The sequence below is a fragment of the Lissotriton vulgaris genome, chromosome 3_1 (assembly GCF_964263255.1).
Source record: "Lissotriton vulgaris chromosome 3_1, aLisVul1.2, whole genome shotgun sequence".
NCBI classification, from domain to species: Eukaryota; Metazoa; Chordata; class Amphibia; order Caudata; family Salamandridae; genus Lissotriton; species Lissotriton vulgaris.
Genome location: NC_141689.1, coordinates 1,442,254,094 through 1,442,273,772, shown reverse-complemented (window position 1 = coordinate 1,442,273,772; position 19,679 = coordinate 1,442,254,094).

The window sequence follows — 19,679 nt, the reverse complement described above, 5'->3', positions numbered from 1 at the left end:
GTTACTAATATCGATATTTGTTTTTTGTTATGTATTTTATTATGTATTTTATATGTATGTGTTATAAGTTTTTTTTAAGTATTTTACTTGTTTTATATTATATGTGTACTATTTTATGTATATTAAAATGTTTATTTTTAATTTAATTTTATGTTTTAGTACAGGAGCAGGTTGTGGGTTTATAGGGGAATAGGGAGGGAAGTAATTTAATCATAGTAAATTAATTTTTAATTTTTAGTAATTGGTAAATTAATTTTAAATCATTTTTGCGTTTAAGTTCTCTAGCGGGTTGTGGGTTTATCGGGGAATTGGGTGGGAAGTAATTTAATTATAATTAAGTAATTATTTATTTTTTATTGGTATTGATAATTATTTTATTTTTAATCAATTATGAATTGGTAATTAATTGTTTTAATTGATAATTAATTTTTTTAATTGGTAAATAGGGTTTGTAATTGGTAATTACATTTTTTATTTGGCAATTAATATTTTTAATTGTAATTAAGGTTTGTAATTGGTAATTACATTTTTTAATTGGCAATTAAATTTTTTTTAATTGGTAATTCATTTTTTACAATTGGTAATGTATATTTTTAATTGTTAATTAATCTTTATTAATCGGAAATTAATTTTTTAAATTGGTAAATAATTTTTCATAATAAATGTTTTTATTTAAAAATAAATTTATTGTTTACCATTTTTTAATTGGTAATCAATTTATAATTATCAATATGTTTTTTGTTTTGAAAAATATTTTAGTGTTCAATATTTTTATTTGGTAATTTATATTAATAATTAATATTTATTGGTATTTATTGTTAATTTATTGTTAATTAATTATTCAATTGTAGTTATGTTTTTAGTAATTATTAATGGGTATTTGCAAATGATGTAGAGTTTTTTACAAATTAAATTGTAATTATTTTTATTTATAAGTATGTTATATTTAACTTCTATGCTATTCAATGCTTTCCCTACTGTTACACTCTCTGGAGTGGGAATAGTAATTTTTACCCCTACGCTATCCAATGCTTTCCCTACTGTTGCACTCTCTGGAGTGGGAATAGTAATTGTTACCCCTACGCTATCCAACACTTTCCCTACTGTTGCATTCTCTGGAGTGGGAATAGTAATTTTTACCCCTTCGCTATCCAACGCTTTCCCTACAGTTGCACTCTCTGGAGTTGGAATAGTAATTTTTACCTCTACGCTATCCAACGTTTTCCCTACTGTTCCACTCTCTGGAGTTGGAATAGTAATTTTTAGCCCTACGTTATCCAACGTTTTCCCTACTGTTGCACTCTCTGGAGTTGGAATAGTAATGTTTACCTCTACGCTATCCAACGTTTTCCCTACTGTTCCACTCTCTGGAGTTGGAATAGTAATTTTTAGCCCTACGTTATCCAACGCTTTCCCTACTGTTGCACTCTCTGGAGTGGGAATAGTAATTTTTACCCCTTCGCTATCCAACGCTTTCCCTACAGTTGCACTCTCTGGAGTTGGAATAGTAATTTTTACCTCTACGCTATCCAACGTTTTCCCTACTGTTCCACTCTCTGGAGTTGGAATAGTAATTTTTAGCCCTACGTTATCCAACGTTTTCCCTACTGTTGCACTCTCTGGAGTTGGAATAGTAATGTTTACCCCTATGCTATCCAACGCTTTCCCTACTGTTGCACTTTTTGGAGTTGGAATAGTAATTTTTACTCCTACGCTATCCAAAGTTTTCCCTACTATTGCACTCTCTGGAGTTGGAATAGTCATTTTTACCCCTACGCTATCCAATGTTTTCCCTACTGTTGCACTCTCTGGAGTTGGAATAGTAATTTATACCCCTACGCTATCCAACGCTTTCCCTACTGTTGCACTTTTTTTAGTTGGAATGGTATTTTTTACCCCTATGCTATCCAACGCTTTCTCTACTCTTGCACTTTCTGGAGTTGGAATAGTAATTTTTACCCCTACGCTATTTAATGTTTTCCCTACTGTTGCACTCTCTTGAGTTGGAATAGTAATTTTTATCTCTACGCTATACAACGATTTCTCTACTGTTGCTCTCTCTGGAGTGGGAATGGTAATGTTAAGTTCTATGCTATCCAACATTTTTATTACTGTATTTTTTTACTTATGGATTTTGAATAGTATTTTTATTTATTTAGCTATTTAATTTTTTTTGTATAAATTTAGATACTGTAGTATATAATTAATTTTAAAAATATTAAAGGTATAGATATTTTTTAATGTATTAAACATACATCTTTACTTTTTCTTTATGTTTTTGTTTTATGTTTGTAAATGTATTTGTAATTTATAATATTTTTTCATATTTTATAAATGATTAAAATAATTATTACAACTTATTGTTAAGTACGTATATATTATATATTTTCTGTATATGTTTAATTAATGTATTATTATTATATATGTATTATTTATTAATTCGAAACATTATTAGATATTTTTAACTATGTTTATTTTATTTATTAGTGTTATTTACTTCATTTTACATTCATATTTTTACAGAAACAAAACAATATTTTTAACATCGATATTTTTAACATCTATATATTTTTTACATTATTTTTGTACTTACCATGTTGTAGATAGGATGTCCATATTCTTGCCTTCGATATTTCTGCATCGATATTCCTGTAGGTAGATATTTTCTAGGTCGATATTTTGTCAGTGATCCGGTTAAAACACGGTCATCAATGGTTAAAAGGCATTCTCCCTGGAGGTGGATCGGGGAGCGTCGCATTGATTTTATCCCTCAGACGCCATCTTGCCTTTGCCACAACGGGAATCTTCTAAAAGTAGATTGTTATACTCCCTTACTGATTTATAGGTCAGGGGGTTGAGTTTTTGTGACATTGGAGACACTGATAGGTCTACGAGCAATAAATGTCTCCCAGGAGGGCATCCACTAATTATGGATGATGTCAGATAGGATCTCATTACCTAGGGTGTCCTAACTTTTACGTTTCTGTGAATGTCATAAACAGATCAAATGCTCAATTGTGTTCCCATTTGCACTGAGAAAACGTATAGCACACCTGTAAATGTTTTTCACAGAGATACATCCCCCTCCTTTACATGATATTGCCATGGTATGGCGAACCTGTCCACAATCTCTATATTTTATAAAATGGCTCACAACATGGAAGTGGTAGCTGCTTCAGACAGGAGTCTCTAAATCTTAGTTAACCTGCCTCTTCCACACCAGCCATTTGCAGCTGGCCCACTAAACTTTAAATATCTGACAGATTAGTTTAATAATTGAAACATTATAATATTTATGAATGTAATTGTAACACATAGGGACAGATTTATTAGCAATTTGTGTGAAGTTTGCATCCCAAAGTGACACAAACCGGTGCAATCTATTGATTTGAGATTTACTTTTCAGCGAACATTTTTATTTGCATTAGGAAGAAGTCCAAAAGTAACACAAATAGCAAAAGCATTACTTGGAATTGCTTGGAGCCAAATGGGTATCCTATGGGTGCTACGTGGGTGTTCCAGTGCAACCATTCATGGAGGCTGCTACAAAGCCCTTTCTACTAATATTTTTAGAAAGGGAGTTGAACCAAAAATATTGCCTCTAAGAGTCTGGTCTTAACTTGAGAAACATTTGTATTTCCCCAAACATGTCCAACTTTGCATGTGTCCTGAATTGTACAGCAGTCTGCAAAGTGGGAAAGTGTTAAACTTTGTCTAACAAAAGTATTTTGTACTGGAAGGCTTCCAGTGTAAAACTTATGCTGGACAACACACACAACCTTACATTATGGTGCAAGGGTATGTGTGTTAGTGCATGGCAGCCTAAAGTGCACCAGCATAAGGAGAGGAAAACAGTTGATTTCTCTCTTTTCGACGCAAAGCAGTGCAGCAACTTTGTTTGCTGTGCTGTGTTGCAGGAAAAGTTGGTAAAGCTATCCCTTAGTATGTGTTTGTAAAAAAATATTTGGCTACTGTATGCAGCGTATCGGCTTCTCCAGCTCAGTAACATCAATATGTGTAGCTTTTGTTAAATAAAAGCTTTATAACATGTTGCTTGTGTGATAATATATCGAAAATGCCCTTTATTTAAATTAAATTGGAATATGAGTTTTGATTTTTTTTTATTATAAAAACTTGTTTTTGGAGTTATTATGAGGACATAATGCGATTTATAAATGAATTGACATTTATATAAATCATTTAGCAAGATCTTTGTTGCGGATTACTCTGTCTAAGATATTCATGTGAAAAAAAGAACATTCCTGGGAACAGATCCTTCGATTCGTAAATGAAATATCGAGAACCAGAAACAGTGTTGATTACCATGAACAGAAAGCAGTTCCATGAGCCAAAAGAATTTGAAATGCTCCTGAAATAATTAAAGGCATCAGCCATGAACCCTTCACAATTCTGTGGGATCACTAGGAGGGCACATGAACTCAGAAAGGAAGTCCTTACTGTCAGAAAGAGAGAGATTGGAATCAGTCACTAGGAGATTGTCTGACACAGACAAACCAGGATAGGGACTGCCTTTGAGAGACATGGCTTTACAACTGAAGATGGAAGTCACAGAGGAGCAGCATTGATCCTGCAGAGATGGGAGCATGGTTATTTTAGGCCACATCATCAGACTGTAAAGCAGAGCATCTCTCTTTTAGGCTGTCTCTTTATAAAAGGTCTTACTGCTTGTAGTTCAGAGATAATTCCTTGCCTGCTTTGCCCACTGGCATGCTTGTGGAAGAGTCAAATGTTTCCTGATTTCTTTGGGCTCCTCCATACACTGCTCAGGACACTGGACCAAGAAGTCAGTATAAGGAGCATGGCCACATGGAGGATCAAGGGCGGGATGTCAAACATTTGGTTTCCTTCCTTATGCCCATCATACAAGGGCAATGCCATTTTCCTGAGTAGGTGGGAGTGGTTAGGATATTATCCATTACTAGCCAAGATGGTTGTCATTCCAGTTTGTGCTAACAGAACTTCTCTCTCCAAGATGGAGTCCAACCATTCTCCTGTGATGCAATTTCCTGCATAACATATCTAAAGAGGCTTTGGTCTGAGAAGGATATACCTCAATGCTTTTAAATTGTCAAAATTCATTGCATTCATTCTCCTTCCTGGGATGTCTATTGAACTTGATTGTTGCTGTTTTTCTGCAGCTTTTTTCCAGGTGTATGTAATAAAGTTGACTTATAAAATGTCAACTATATTAAAGTGGAAACTGTTGCAGAAATAATGTTGTGTCCTTCATTATTACCCATGACAGTAACAAAAATGTTGAATTTTATAAGCCATTTTTGTTACATTCATTCTCTAATTTACCTAACTGTACCCTTTTTAGTGCCCTTTAATGCTTCCCATCCCTAAACCTTAAACGTCTGAAGTACCCATTAATGCTACACTTCCCTAAACCCTGAACAACCCTTACTATCCCTGTTACTACCTTTACCTGAACTCTAAAAGCCCCTGACTACCCTTGAATGCTAACAATCCATAAACCTTAACAACCCTTAGTACCTTTTATCGCTACCTTTCCCTGAACCTGATCCAGCGTCACTATAGAAATTCTGTCTCACATACGTCACTATTCACTACCTAATACTCACCATACTAATCAATACCAAGGCCCATACAACTAAGACAGAAAATCATGGATCTGAATCATGTGGCCTAATTAATCACACTATCGAAACTCATATGAACATTATATACAACTACAGTATAACCTTTTATTCATAAGTGTAAAGAAAATAACATTTAACTAGACCACTTTGGCCAATGGTTCTAACTAATGGTAACAACTAAATAATCAAGACCAGCTTGATGTTTTAAGTCTTTTATTTAAAGATTCAAAGTTTTTAGTTTCAAAATCTTTATTAACTCATTTATTAATTTCAAACATTTTTATTAAATCAGTTTTAATCATTAGATTATTGGCTGAAAATGGTCTGGCACTTCAACATTGCACAAAATTAATGAATTAAAATAACATCAACCCTAAATCCCTATGTTAAGCTTTCTGACCTGAAAAGAAAAGACATTTATTAAGCATTCATAAACCTTACGTGTCCAAAAGAAATTCGGACAGCACTTCGCCCTCAGGAATAGTCAGCCCCGCTCCCCTCAAGAGGCTAAGTTTTTATAGCTTTTCTTACTCACTAATCTAACTAAAAATGATATTTTAGTAAAATGCAGCAACCTAATTGGTTGTTGTCCATCAGACCACCGAGAGGCCAACGCATCAGTTCTCGTGACATCATTATGTCATTGTCCATTGACACGAAGCGACACTGGCTTCCTAGAGTTCGCAACATTAAACTAAATGTTCGTAGCAATTTCCTCCAGGATTTTAGCCAAGCTGCCTCTACACGCTTCCTTGGCCTTGACGTATTTACTTTCGGAGCACGTTGCACACATTATCCATTGTTTGAGCTTCTGCACGTTTCCGTGGAAGTATTTTATTAAAAAGCATCATCACTGCTGTGCTCAGCTCCTTTCAGTCAGGCCAACCAACTTCCATTAGAACTAGGCCTCAAGCCTTTCACTCGAGCTAGTATTTAAACAAACACAAAAAGGTGATTAATTCAAGTAAAATAAACCCTTCTGTTACCCACCCTTCTTTGCTAATATTTGACCCATTAATATATGTCACCTAGCAGAAGCACACAAATAAAGCAGCACATTTAATATCTACCATTCTTCTTATAGTCCAGCTGAATTCTTCGTAAATCTGAAAGAGTAAAAAGATAGACGAACAAAACATAGATAAACAGTCACAACATAGACAAACATATAAGCACACATATTGAAAGCACATTCCACTAGATAATCAGCCGCATTAATAGTGACAAAGACAATAGGACGAACAAGACAATATTAATTATGTGTCATAAAACAAACTCACAAATGCAACATGAGCACATAAATATTAATCCCGCGTGTTTGTGAATGCAATTTTACTCTAGGTTGGTTTAGTAATACAAATCATACAACAATTCATTAATAAATTAATTCATGTTACAGAGAATTAATTTCACGAGCCAGAATAAAATAATTTCTGAAACTCGCTCCATCAACTACCTCATCTGGTGATTTAAAAATCACCAAACAACACCCAAAATTTAGAAAAAAAATTTGAACCCAATTTAGAGACATCACATTTTGAGTTCTTTCAGTATTAGTCTCCCTAAACCCCTGTTTCTGCTGTTTGCTCAACACTTTCAAACTGAGCCCTTCGCATCTCTTCTAACTCATATTCCTTCTCCTGTTCCTTTCTGAGTTTGTAAATACTCCTCTTCTCTCTCTGATGTTTCTTTCTCTTGTGGATCATGCAACTAATTTTTAGCAACAATATCACTATAATGATGACAATTACTGGATAGAGCACTTTGCCAATGATTGACCCACCAATTTCTGAAAAACATTCTTTTATTGCCTCAATTCTTTTGCCTAATCATTCAGTGAAACTTTCTTCCTCCAGGGGTTCTATTTCTTCGTGAAATTCTGTAATATTTTTAATAAGCGACTCTATATTCCGACTCTTGTCAGGAATATAAGTACAACAATGCTGGACATGTAAGACCCCACAGACTCCTCCCTCTTTTGTAAGCAGAATGTCTAATGCAAGACGATTCTGCATAACCATGCTTTTGGTAGCAACAAGTTCTGTATTGACTAACTGGAAACCACTTGCAGTATCTGTTGACAATCTATCTACAATTGTAGAAACCTTTCTGATTTTGATTGAAATCATGGTAATTCCTACCATAGGAATGACAACACCAAAGATGTCTCCCAGGACTTCTGTAAAACTTTCTCTTTTGTACCTATTCAGGTGTTCACCAAATTCAAAATTACCCTTTTCATTTCTGTCAACATGAAAACATTTTGGAAAAAGTAATCCAAGATAGCATGTCCCATACCAATGGTCTGGGAGGCTAAAATATGCCTTATTACCACAAATAAAATAAATTCCAGGAAAAACTGGATCCTTACCACCTTTAAATCCCCATCCCCCTATGATACGATAGGTATCCTCACATTGACTAGCACCCACAAAAAAGTTATCATAGAGTGTGTTATCTCTTCTAATGCAAAATTTTCCACTAACTGGTTGTTGGACCTGCGATGGGCAAGCCCAGCACAAAGGGGGTAGCTTGGCTCAAGTGTCAAGGCAAGTGAAGGCTATCGTGTTAAGCTGGCTTTGACCCAATAATATCTCCTTGTACAACCACCAAAAAGAAGGACACCACACCACTGTTGTTGAAAAATACGATTCCTTTATGTAAAAATTCTCTGTTGTGAATGGGGATCAATTAGGAAAGCACATACACATTTCTTTTGGCCACAATTTGCTGGGTTTCAATTTCGGGTTGAATACAATAAATAAGCTCAGGAATAAATATCATCAATAAATAGAATAAATATCAGGAATAAATATCATCAATAAATAGAATAAATATCAGGAATAAATATCATCAATAAATAGAATAAATATCGCTTTTTGTTTATCAGAATAAATACTGGTTCATTTAAATAAACAAACACATGTTCATTCTGGTATCGCTGCCACCAATTAAATACTTCAGGAACATTAACTTGCAATACGTTTCAGGATGGAAAGATTACTCTTACAGTTTATGATGACCTTACTGATAATGAATACAGGCTTCTCTGGGCACAAAAGAGTGTTGGGACTCTTTAAGAATCACTCGGGGGATAAGCGCGTGTATCTACAAAGCAAGGAAACACAGTGAACATTTCATTTACACTCGGCTGCCACCAGGTTGAGTTCTCTGTTTGCCGGTGGGGTCTAAGCGCGCCTACGGGCTTTGTTACCGCTAGCACTCAGGCGGCACCAGTTCAAAGTCTTTAGACTGATGAACGGGGCTGCCGAAGAGGTCACACAATCTTCGCGCTCAGTCAAATAAATGCCGGTTGACAGTTCCTTTATAACAGCGCTTCCCACCTGAAGAAACTGGCCCACCTGACATCGGCTGCAATCGAAAAGCGATTCAGTCGGGTTCAGCACTTCTCTCGCCAGCGACGGGTTCTCAGGGGCTCCACGGACCTCCCTCTGACTTCCTCAAACAGGGATGGTTCCCGCCCACAGCTACAGCCACCGATTCACTGGGGAGGGGCAGAGACAGTAGTCCCGCTCAACGAAGGCCGGCCTTTCCCCGCCCCGGCGCACCACCTCACCTCAGTCTGCGCAGGAAGCACTCTACGCCAGTGGAGCTCGGAGACGTCCGAGCTCCTCGCTGGAGGTGCCTGTCACAACAGGGGCACAGAGGACGCTCGCAGTCGCGGCGAACTTGCTCCCGCCTCGCGACCCGAGTCTGTCGTAATTCACCACCGGGGGGGGGGCGGGGAAGGCACACGAAAACGGCCACAGTCTCTTGGGGGTGACGAGGCACTCGCTGGGCAGGCGCTGTAGGCGCGAGGTCACTGCACACACAGCTGACTGGAACGACAGTCAGGATCCACGCCAGTGACCCTTGCTTGCTCTACTGTCCGCGCTACCAGCCGCCTCAGGGGTCCACAGGGCAGGTGTCAATCTGGTGTCAAGTCTGGAATCTCCTTCTTCACCTAGATCTGGAACATCATTATCCTATCTAGTCTTCTGGTTATCTTCTAAAATGGCCGCCAGGGACTGGACCTTATATAGCCAGTGCCCTGAGGTGCTGGCTCGTGCCAGTAGGTCCTAGAACCTTCTTTGGGCTAGGCCAATGACATGGCACTTCTGAGAGGTATTTGGGACCCTAACAGCCATCATACTGGGGTTCTAGAGCAGCCATTTTGTGTACCTGAGGAAAATTAAGTAATTCCTGTCAGGAATGCGCGCCAAGCAAAAGGGCGCCAAAGCCTTGAAAGGTCAAGGTTCATGGAGGCTCCAAGGGGAGTCACTCACATGAGGAAAAGGGACGGCCATCATTTTGAGGTCATTCCTTCAGGTTGCCAATCCCAGTCTATAAGGTCACAGGTTTCGCCAGGTGCCTTGTAAATAGGTGCCAAAAACCTTGTGAACAACTGGGCATCAAGGAACATCTAGCCCCATGAAACAGCACACAAAAGGTCCTAGTAGACAAAGAAAAGCGACAAATTTTGGGAGGTACCGGGGAACAAAAGAAATCATAGTGGTGAGGGGACTCTCAGAAGCAGACGGGTCTAACACTGGTTCATCTATATGAATAGCTGCATTTGTATTAACACCATTAAGTTTAGAATCTTCCATTTGCCAGTATTTGGACTTAGCATGTTTAAGCATCTCATTTCTCTTGTAAACTGCCCTTCTCTCCTCAACCATATTCAGGAAAGTCTTTTCTTCTGCTCTCATTTTGCATGTTAAATTATTTCTATAAGCATATTCATAATTAAGTTCATTAGTAACTAAAAAGAATTCCCTCATCTGTTTCGCAGGCTTTACTTTCTTTAAGCTATTTACAACTTTGAGATTTGCAAAAACCTCATCAAAATCTGAGTAATAATACTCCAGACGACCAGTTTGATAAAATAGGCTAGCAATTACACTGCAAGTGATGCCATAAGTGAGAGGTAACATGTTATAAGTAACCCCCTCTGAGACAGAAGCAGGCAGCTTCACACAGACATAACAATCTTTAACATTCATTACTTTAACATATTCTGACAGAAGCCTTGAAAATGAATTGCTAGAAAAATCTCCAACAGATCTATCTTGATGGATCTCTGGATTATGCTCAATAACTCTGCTAGACTTGCTAGCATGTTTCTCATGTTTAGTCTCTATCTTACTTGTTATATTAGTCTTAAGTTTCTGTTTATCAATACCAAAAGGGTACATTACAGCTAATATCAACCAAACTAAAATTAATAGAACCACACAAATTGAAGACATTTTGCAACATCTTCTCAAAATGGAACACCTTGAAGTATCTGAACTAGGCATTTTGAAAAATAATCAAAATTGAAAAAACTAAAGTTTTAAAATAATAGAGTAACTAAAAATGTAAACGTAAAATGTAAACGTAAACTAAAACTAAACTATATTCCCCCCTTTTAATTTTTTTTTTTAAAAGAAACCCTAAAACAGCTTTTCTTCGACCTTGTGTCACATGAACATGTGCTTTCCAGCTAAACACAATTTCTTCGACCTAAAGTCACCTAACACATTTTCTTCAGCCTTATGCCAGGAATCAATACCCTTATCCAAAACTAAACAGCATTAATCATAGTCACTAGCTTCTTTCAAATCTTTTTGACTACTACTTCCTACCTCAACAATTGGCAGAATGATGATATAAATCCACTCTGGTGACTTATACTTTTGATTTGGCTTTATTACTCTTTTTGTTTTACGAGTGATTACTTCTATTTTCTTATTATTTTCGTTTTTCTTATCAGAGTCACCTCCCTGACTAGATACTTCGTTGATCTGCTCTTTTGATTTCTTCACCAGTTTGAATTCCAAATTATCTTCTGGCCAAATATCTCCTTTCCTCAGAATTTTCTTCTTTGGCACGTTTTCGTTACATTCAGCTTTCCAAGCTCTTTTTCTGAATTTTCTTATTTCAGATTCTTCATCACTCACATCCGTATCTGTGTCTGAGACTTCAAATCTGTATCTAGGAACTTCTTTACTCGGCAGCTTCACTCCATTAGGAACATCATCCTTACAACTGGTACTTGGTAATTATTCCTCTTCCTCTTCAGGGATCACCTTTAGCTTCCCAGTTACAGGTCTCTTGCTCCTATTCACAGAGTTACTTCTTTGCCTTTCAATACTCTCCTGGATTAGATTTCTGTCTTGCTCAGAATCTTCTGCTTCTGAATCTCCTTTTTCTTTTTGAGATTCTTTTTCTAACAGGTCTTCATCAACACCTTGATCTCCAGTTTCGATACCCAGATCTTCTTCATTCAAGTTCTGATTCTCATCTAGATTCTCCAGATGTTGATTTTCTTGCTGATCATCAGACTCTGAATCTTCAGGGTCTCCCTCTGAATCTGAATCAGTTGTTGTCTCACTTTCTTCGTCAGAATTCTCAGGAGGTGGTACACGAATAGTATGGCTCGCATGCACCCACCTTTTCAGCCCTTTACATTTAACTGCATTTGTTGTGACCAAAATGACTTGTCTTGCTTTCTGCCACCTTGGTACTAAACAATTTCTTCTTCAATGAACTTTAGTCCTCACCCAGTCTCCAGGCAACAAATCATGAGCTTGTTCTTTCTCCTTTGTAATTACATCTGTTCCCACCTGATGAAATACAGAATTAACTACATCAGAAAGATTCTGACAGTATTCAATGATTGCACTATCATTAATACTTAATAGTTTGCCGACTGGAACAAAAGCTTGCCTCATTACTCTACCCATTAGAATATCATGGGGACTAAGGCCTGTCTTTTTTCTGGAGTACTTCTCAAAGACATTAGAACAAGTGGAAGAGCATCTGTCCACTTCACTCCTGTGGCTAGACACATTTTTGAAATCCTGTTTTTGATAGTTCCATTTATCTGTTCAACAACACCAGATGCTTCTGGTCTGTATGCACAATGCAGCTTTTGCTCAATGTTTAAAGCCTCACAAACTAATTTCAGCAATCTGTTTTCAAAATGCGTTCCGCAATCACTTTCAATAGTTACTGGAAATCCGTACCTAGGTATGATCTCTCTCAAAAGTAATTTTGCCACAGTGACTGAGTCATTGTGATGAGTTGGGAAAGCTTCCACCCATCTTGAAAACAGACAAACGAACACAAGCACATATTTTAGCTTGTTGTGCTTCAGCATGTCAATGAAATCCATCTGTAATCTGGTAAATGGACCACCCTCTCGTCCTATGGTTCCCATGCTTACAACTGTTTTCCTATTCAAATTCATTTGTTCACAGGTCAAACATCTTTGGCAAAGTGACTCTGCAATAATTCTGAATTTTGGACTGAACCATGTTTCCCTGAATAGTCTGATCATTGAATCCCTCCCTAAATGCCCTGGATCATGGTACATCCGTGCCATGTCAGCAATCATGCAATTTGGCATTACAGGCCTTCCATCTTCGTAGACCCAAACTCCATCTTCCTCTCGCTGTCTACACTCAGCTTTTAACCATGTGTTTTTCTCCTCATCTTCTGCCTCATCTTGCAATTCTTTTACCCCCCTGCCATGTTTCAAGTACAGAAATTAGCATGAGAGAATTCAACATGTGACTTTTGTCTTTTTCCCGATTAATTGAATAATTGTTTTTAGCACAGTACCTTGCAATCTCATCTGCGTATGCATTACCTTTAGTGATGTAATCTTCTCCTTTTTTGTGAGCTGCGCATTTGACAACAGCAATTTGTTCTGGTAACTGAATGCCATCGATCAATCTCTTGATCAATTTTGCATTTCTGATTGGCGTACCTGCAGAGGTCAAATAACCTCTTTGAGACCATAGCTGTCCATAGTCATGAACTACGCCATATCCATACTGACTATCAGTCACTATGGTTACCTTTTTGCCAGCTGCTTTCTCACAAGCTCGAATTAAACCAATTAACTCAGCAAACTGAGCAGAACGAATTCCATCAAGAGGTGAACCCTCTACAACATCTGAAACTGTACACACTGAATATGCTGCTCTCAGAATTCCTTCATCAGTTCTTAAACAGGAACCATCAACAAAATATACTAGATCTGATTCAAGCAAAGGAACATCTTTTATGTCCTGTCGAGGTTTTGTGCAGTAATCTACAACATCCAGGCATTCATGATCAATGTCATTTTCATTATTTACCTCAGTAACGACTCCATCTGACAATAATGTGGAAGGATTTAGGTTCACACACCTTGCAATAGAAACATTATCTGATCCCAGAATGGTTTTCTCATAATTTGTCAGTCTGCTACTTGTCAAATGCTGAGTTTTGGTTCTGGTAAGAAGAATTTAAACTGAATGAGGTACATATACCGTGACAGGAAATCCCATAATGATACCCTCACTTTGTTCCAGACTTACACTTGTTGCAGCCACTGCTTTTAAGCAACCTGGCAAAGCTTTGCAACAGGATCCAAAACAGCTGAGAAATATGCAATTGGCTTTCTCAGTTTTCCATGTCTCTGAATCAAAACAGACAACGCACATCCTTCCCTTTCGCTGCAGTACAGCTCAAATTCTTTCTCATAATCTGGCATACCCAAAGCTGGAGCTTCACATAAGCTTCTTTTTAATTTTTCAAAAGCTTCTAGTTACATTTTTGACAATCTGATTGAATCTTTTATACCAGCTTTTGTTAGTCTTTGGAGTGGTTTCGCAATTACCGAAAATCCACTAATCCATTGTCTACAGTAACTAACCATTCCCAGAAACATTCTGACCTGTCTTTGTGTTGTCGGAGGCTGTATTGCTTGAATCATTTTAATTCTTTCAATTGTCACTTGTCTTGTTCCCTTTGCAATTCTGTGACCAAGATACTTTACTTCTTGTTTACAAAACTGCAATTTTGCAGGTGACACTTTATGTCCCTCATCTTCCAATCGGTTTAAAAGAGTAATGGTGTCAGTTACACAATTTTCTCGTGTTTTTGCTGCCACGAGCAAGTCATCAATATACTGAACCAATGTAGAATTTCCAGGCAATATCAGATCTTCCAGAGATTTCTTTAATAACTGATTAAAGATAGATGGACTCTCAGTATACCCCTGTGGGATACGACACCATGCTAAAATGCGATTCTGGAACCTAAATGCAAAAATTTGCTGGCTCTCTGGGTGCAATGGAACTGTAAAGAAGGCATTACACAACTCAATGACCGTGTACCATTCTGCGTCATGCGGAATCTGATAAAGAATTACCGCAGGATTTGGAACAATTGGGCAACATGGAACAACAATTTGGTTAATTTTCCTCAAATCCTGAACAATTCTATATGTTCCATTTGGCTTTTTAATACCCATAATCGGTAAATTACATGGGCTGCTCTCAATTTCTTTTAGCACACCTTGACTTATGAATTTTTCAATCACTGGAATGAAACAGGAGAGGAGAGAGGGGTGGAAGAGAGGGGGTGAGAGGAAAGCGGCATGGGTAAACTGCTTAACTCTGCACAAAACCGCCAGGTTTTCAAGGGTCCCCTGCTTCTCCTGGCCAGGGCCAGGTGAGCGTCTAATGTGGCAGCATGTATTCCTGCGGAGTGGAAGGCCCTTCTCAAAGGTTGACTAGAAATCTTTCTGATGTTAATTGCTGTATTTTGGTTATAAACGGGTACTGATGGGGTGAAACCTTTCCTCAGTGTTACTGTGTGTAAAAAATGTCAAAATAAAGAAGCAATGCTATCCCAAAATACGCGGTATCACATAACATTACTTACATATTCTTCCCACACAATTCAGTCAAGCCTGTCATGTAATTTGGTCCTCACCTGCCTCATAATTCTAATAGCCCTGCCTACAGGTTTAGAAGTTTTTGCCAGGAGGAGGTCCTTTCACCTCAACATGTTGACAGGGGGGTCTCGGCATCCAAATGTTTGAAGACCTCGGCTCTAGCCCAATGCTCCTCTCAAATTCCCCCCACGCTCCCAAAACTGTTAAAAGGAGGGGTGAAGAAATCTCTGGGGGGGATTGGGATAAAGAAGAGACTATCTCATCCTTTTTCTTATAAAAAGTTCACAGCTTCTACTTCTACTTCTAGGGCTTCTTAGCATTCTACTTTGAACACTGCAAAACAAATAAAGACATTACTTCACACCTAACTAAACTTCCATGAAAGCTTCTATTGTGTTTCTAATTTAAATTATTTTCTCATAATATCAACATACCATTCTAATGACAGGCTTTAGCTCCTCTTCTAATGATTTATTTCTTACGGTAGTTAACGTAACCTTCTGAATCTTATTCCTTAAAAGACCTATATCTTTCTTTTTATTATCTTGAGGAAGTGCTTTCAATATTATTCTGTGGCTCCTAATACTCATTAGATAATGATAGGTATTTCAACTGAGACATTCATTTACAACTGATTTGGCATAACATTTTTTTGTAACTTTTAATCTTTTTTTTATTCTCTTGGTATTTTCTCAATAGAGTAGTTGCGTGACCAGGAACTGGAAACCACTAAAGAGATTCGGTAAGTAACGAACTTCTATGAATTCTTCTCACAGGTAATGAATGAAGCGCAATAAGTAATTCTCTCTTTTTCTCTCTTTTGGCAGGATTCCACTTCGGACCCTGAGGTAAGGACAAGGAGAGCAAAAAAGCACTAACTCTGCCGATGTGCATGCACTCGAAAGACTAAAACTAACACTACTCTAATCTCCAGAAAGCCTAAGCTATAACGTGCCATTAATCTCTTGAAATTACTTCAGTGAAGTGTGCCATTGAGAGGGTGCTTCTTTCTATACCCCTTTTGTCTCTTTCTGCACTCGTCTTCCCTCTTTCTGGATCCATCTTACTTCTTTTTGCGCCTTTCTTCCCCTTTCTGTATATGTTCTACCTATGTAGGCATAGTTAGAAATTAGCATTTAAAAAACCTTATAAATTCATTGAAAAACCATAGGTTTTAGGGACATTATAGTAGAAATTAGCCTTTAAAAAACCTTTGAAATTTACTGAAAAACATAGGTTTCAGGGACGTTATATTTAGAAATTTTATTTAAAAAAACCTTTGAAATTCACTGACAAACCATACGTTACAGGGACCTTATAGTTAGAAATGAGTATTCAAAAAACCTTAAAAATTCACTGGAAAAAACATAGGTTTCAGGGATGTTATAGTTAGTTGGACATTTTACTCATTCAAAACCAGAGAAATTCAGCCGTTATAGTTAGTTGAGTTAACTATAACTTGCGCCCCGCAATGTACTGCTGATGACATCACATAATACATCACTCATGACATGGTCATTGACATCACTGATGACATCTCAAATGACATCACTGATAACATCATCCAGGTCATAATCTGATGCACCTCCTCACACCCTAATATAATCTTTGATACACCCACTCTAAAATATAGTCTACCATTTTCAAAACCATAGACACACCAATACCAGTTACTATGTTATGTTATGTTAGCTTTTGGTAGAGCGCGACAGCTGCCCCAGCAAAGAGGCGTCCCGGCGCTAAGAGACCCAAGTCAGCACCTGAGGGAGAAGAAAAGGAAGGAGCTAGGGAGTTTAAGGAAAGGGGAACAGATGTGTTTTGACGGCTTTGCGAAAGGCAGTCAAGTTATCCAGAGATCGGATGTGCAGAGGGAGGGTGTTCCAGAGCTTGGCTCCCAGCACTTTAAAGGAGCGTCCACCAGTGCGGGCAAGTCTCGTCCGAGGGACAGTCAGAAGATGTTGCCCTAAAGAGCGAAGGTTACGTTGTGGCACATAAGGTGTTAAAAGTGGGCGAAGTAGTTCTGGGCGACCAGTTTTAAGTATTTTGAAAATCATAATGAGTGTTTTAAACTGGATACGTGATTCAATGGGTAGCCAATGCAGTTTCCGAATAGTGGCTCTGGCTGAGCATCTGCGGGGGAGACCCACTAAGGCTCTAGCCGCAGTGTTCTGCACACGTTGCAGTCGTGCAGTTTCCGCTTTGTTTGCGCCCAGTAGCAGTACGTTAGCGTAGTCAAAGCGGGAGAGGATAGTAGCTTGGATAAAAAGCTGGTGTGTTTTGGGATCGAACAATCCAAGTATGGGATGGAGATTCCTTAACAGGCCCACACAAGTAGCTGCCACTTTTTTTGTGCCCACTCACTGATTCCTAGGTCTATACACATACATTCACTCATTCATCCATACCGTCAATCATACATGCAGTCACTCATCAATATAGCACTATCATATACCCTCATACACCTATACAGACACTCACATACTGCCACTCATCCATGAAGTTACTCATACACATAGTCAGTCATGCAAAGAATCAATAACACACCCATTTAATCACCTATACAGTTATACACACACCACCTCACTTATTCATACAGATACTAACAATAACTCATCCATACAGCCACTCTCACAATCAATCACTCTCACATATTAATCATTTATATACTCCAACACTCACATATACTCCCTTTCACATATGTAGTTACTCACACATTTACTACTGAGACATCCATACACTCACCGACACAGCCATACACACACTCACTCGGCCATGCCATCCCTCACAGACGCACTCCTGAACCCATACACCCAGGCATGCACCTACTCATACATCCATGCAGGGAGTCACACAGCCCCTCACCTACTCACACAAGCACACAGGCAACCATACAGGTACTCAGACAACCAATCAATAACCCATTTAGACACTCATGTAGATACTCACAAACTCATGCAGCTGCTTACACACCAATTGAGAGACTGATTACGTACGTACTAACGTTACGTATGTAGTTCCAGAGGTCGTGCCAGCTGCACTTATCCCCAAGCAACAAAAGTAGAAGAGATGACCGGTCTAGAGGAAAGAAAACTGTGTGTACTGTACTGGGCACTAAAGAAAACTAGGAATCATACAGCAACCAGGAGAGGTAACACCAGGCTGAGAAACTCCTATCAGCCCACCCTTATAGCGGAACATCATCATGTGGGATTTAGATGGTGAATCCAAACCTCGCCCAATCCATCAGTTGATGGTGCAGAGATGGATATCAAAGGTCAAATCTAGCCAAAGTGTTTCTCAAGTGGTGCTAATGAGGTGCAGTGCTGTGAAAAATGTGAGTGAAAATCTAAAAATGGCTACTAGGGCAAAAAAATAAAGTTTAATCAGGATTGTCCTAGTGTCAAGATTAAAATAACGCCTGGTAGTCTGAAATTATAACTACACAATGGCGCTGTGCAGGGAGGTCAACATGTTTCAGCAAAAACGGGAACTTCTGTCCGGCTTTCTTCGGGACCAAAAAGATGGAAAAGCTACTGCAATAGTGGGAAGGAGTTGTGTGACTGTGCATTTAGTAAAGTTCATTTCATCCTACCAGGAACTTGGATCCCCAATGTACTCTGGTGATAATGAATATGTTGTCCTTTCCTAAAAAAGAGAAAGAAAAAATGCACAAATACATAATATGGTTGCTTACAGTATAGGAAACACACAAACGAAGGGGAAATCCACTTCGCTAGGCAGAAGTATATTTAACTTCTGTTCTCATCAATCCTTTTGATTTAAATAAATTATGAAATTTATTACTGACCCAGCATTATGTGGGATATAGCCTCACCTCACCCGGCAACCTCTCGGGAATATGAGGCCTCGCTCTATTATGTGAAGAGTAAAATATGGACATGATCAATACATTTTGTTATTTTGCCCAGCATAATTGCTCTAATTGTATCACATTTAAATAAACCCAGTTGTTTGAAAAAAGACACCCTTACAATGACCCAGAAGGCTGACTAGCTACAGGGATTGGCTGAAGGTGCAGAAAATCTACACTATGCATGAGGGAGAGTTATCAAAGAACCCCTGTGGTGTTTGGAGCATTGCTCAAAACAAAAATATAAAATAACACAAATGAGGGTAAAATCCAGTATTCTCGATGTATCCTGGTCTTTAATGATCAAGGACTGAGGAGACCTCCTCTCTAAAAGAGCGGGCCTCATATTCCCGAGTGGTTGCCGGGTGAGGTGAGGCTATCTCCCACATAATGCTGGGTGAAAGCTAATTAACAACACCTAATATGAGCATCTTTCAAACCACACCTTTATTCTGCATCTTCACCT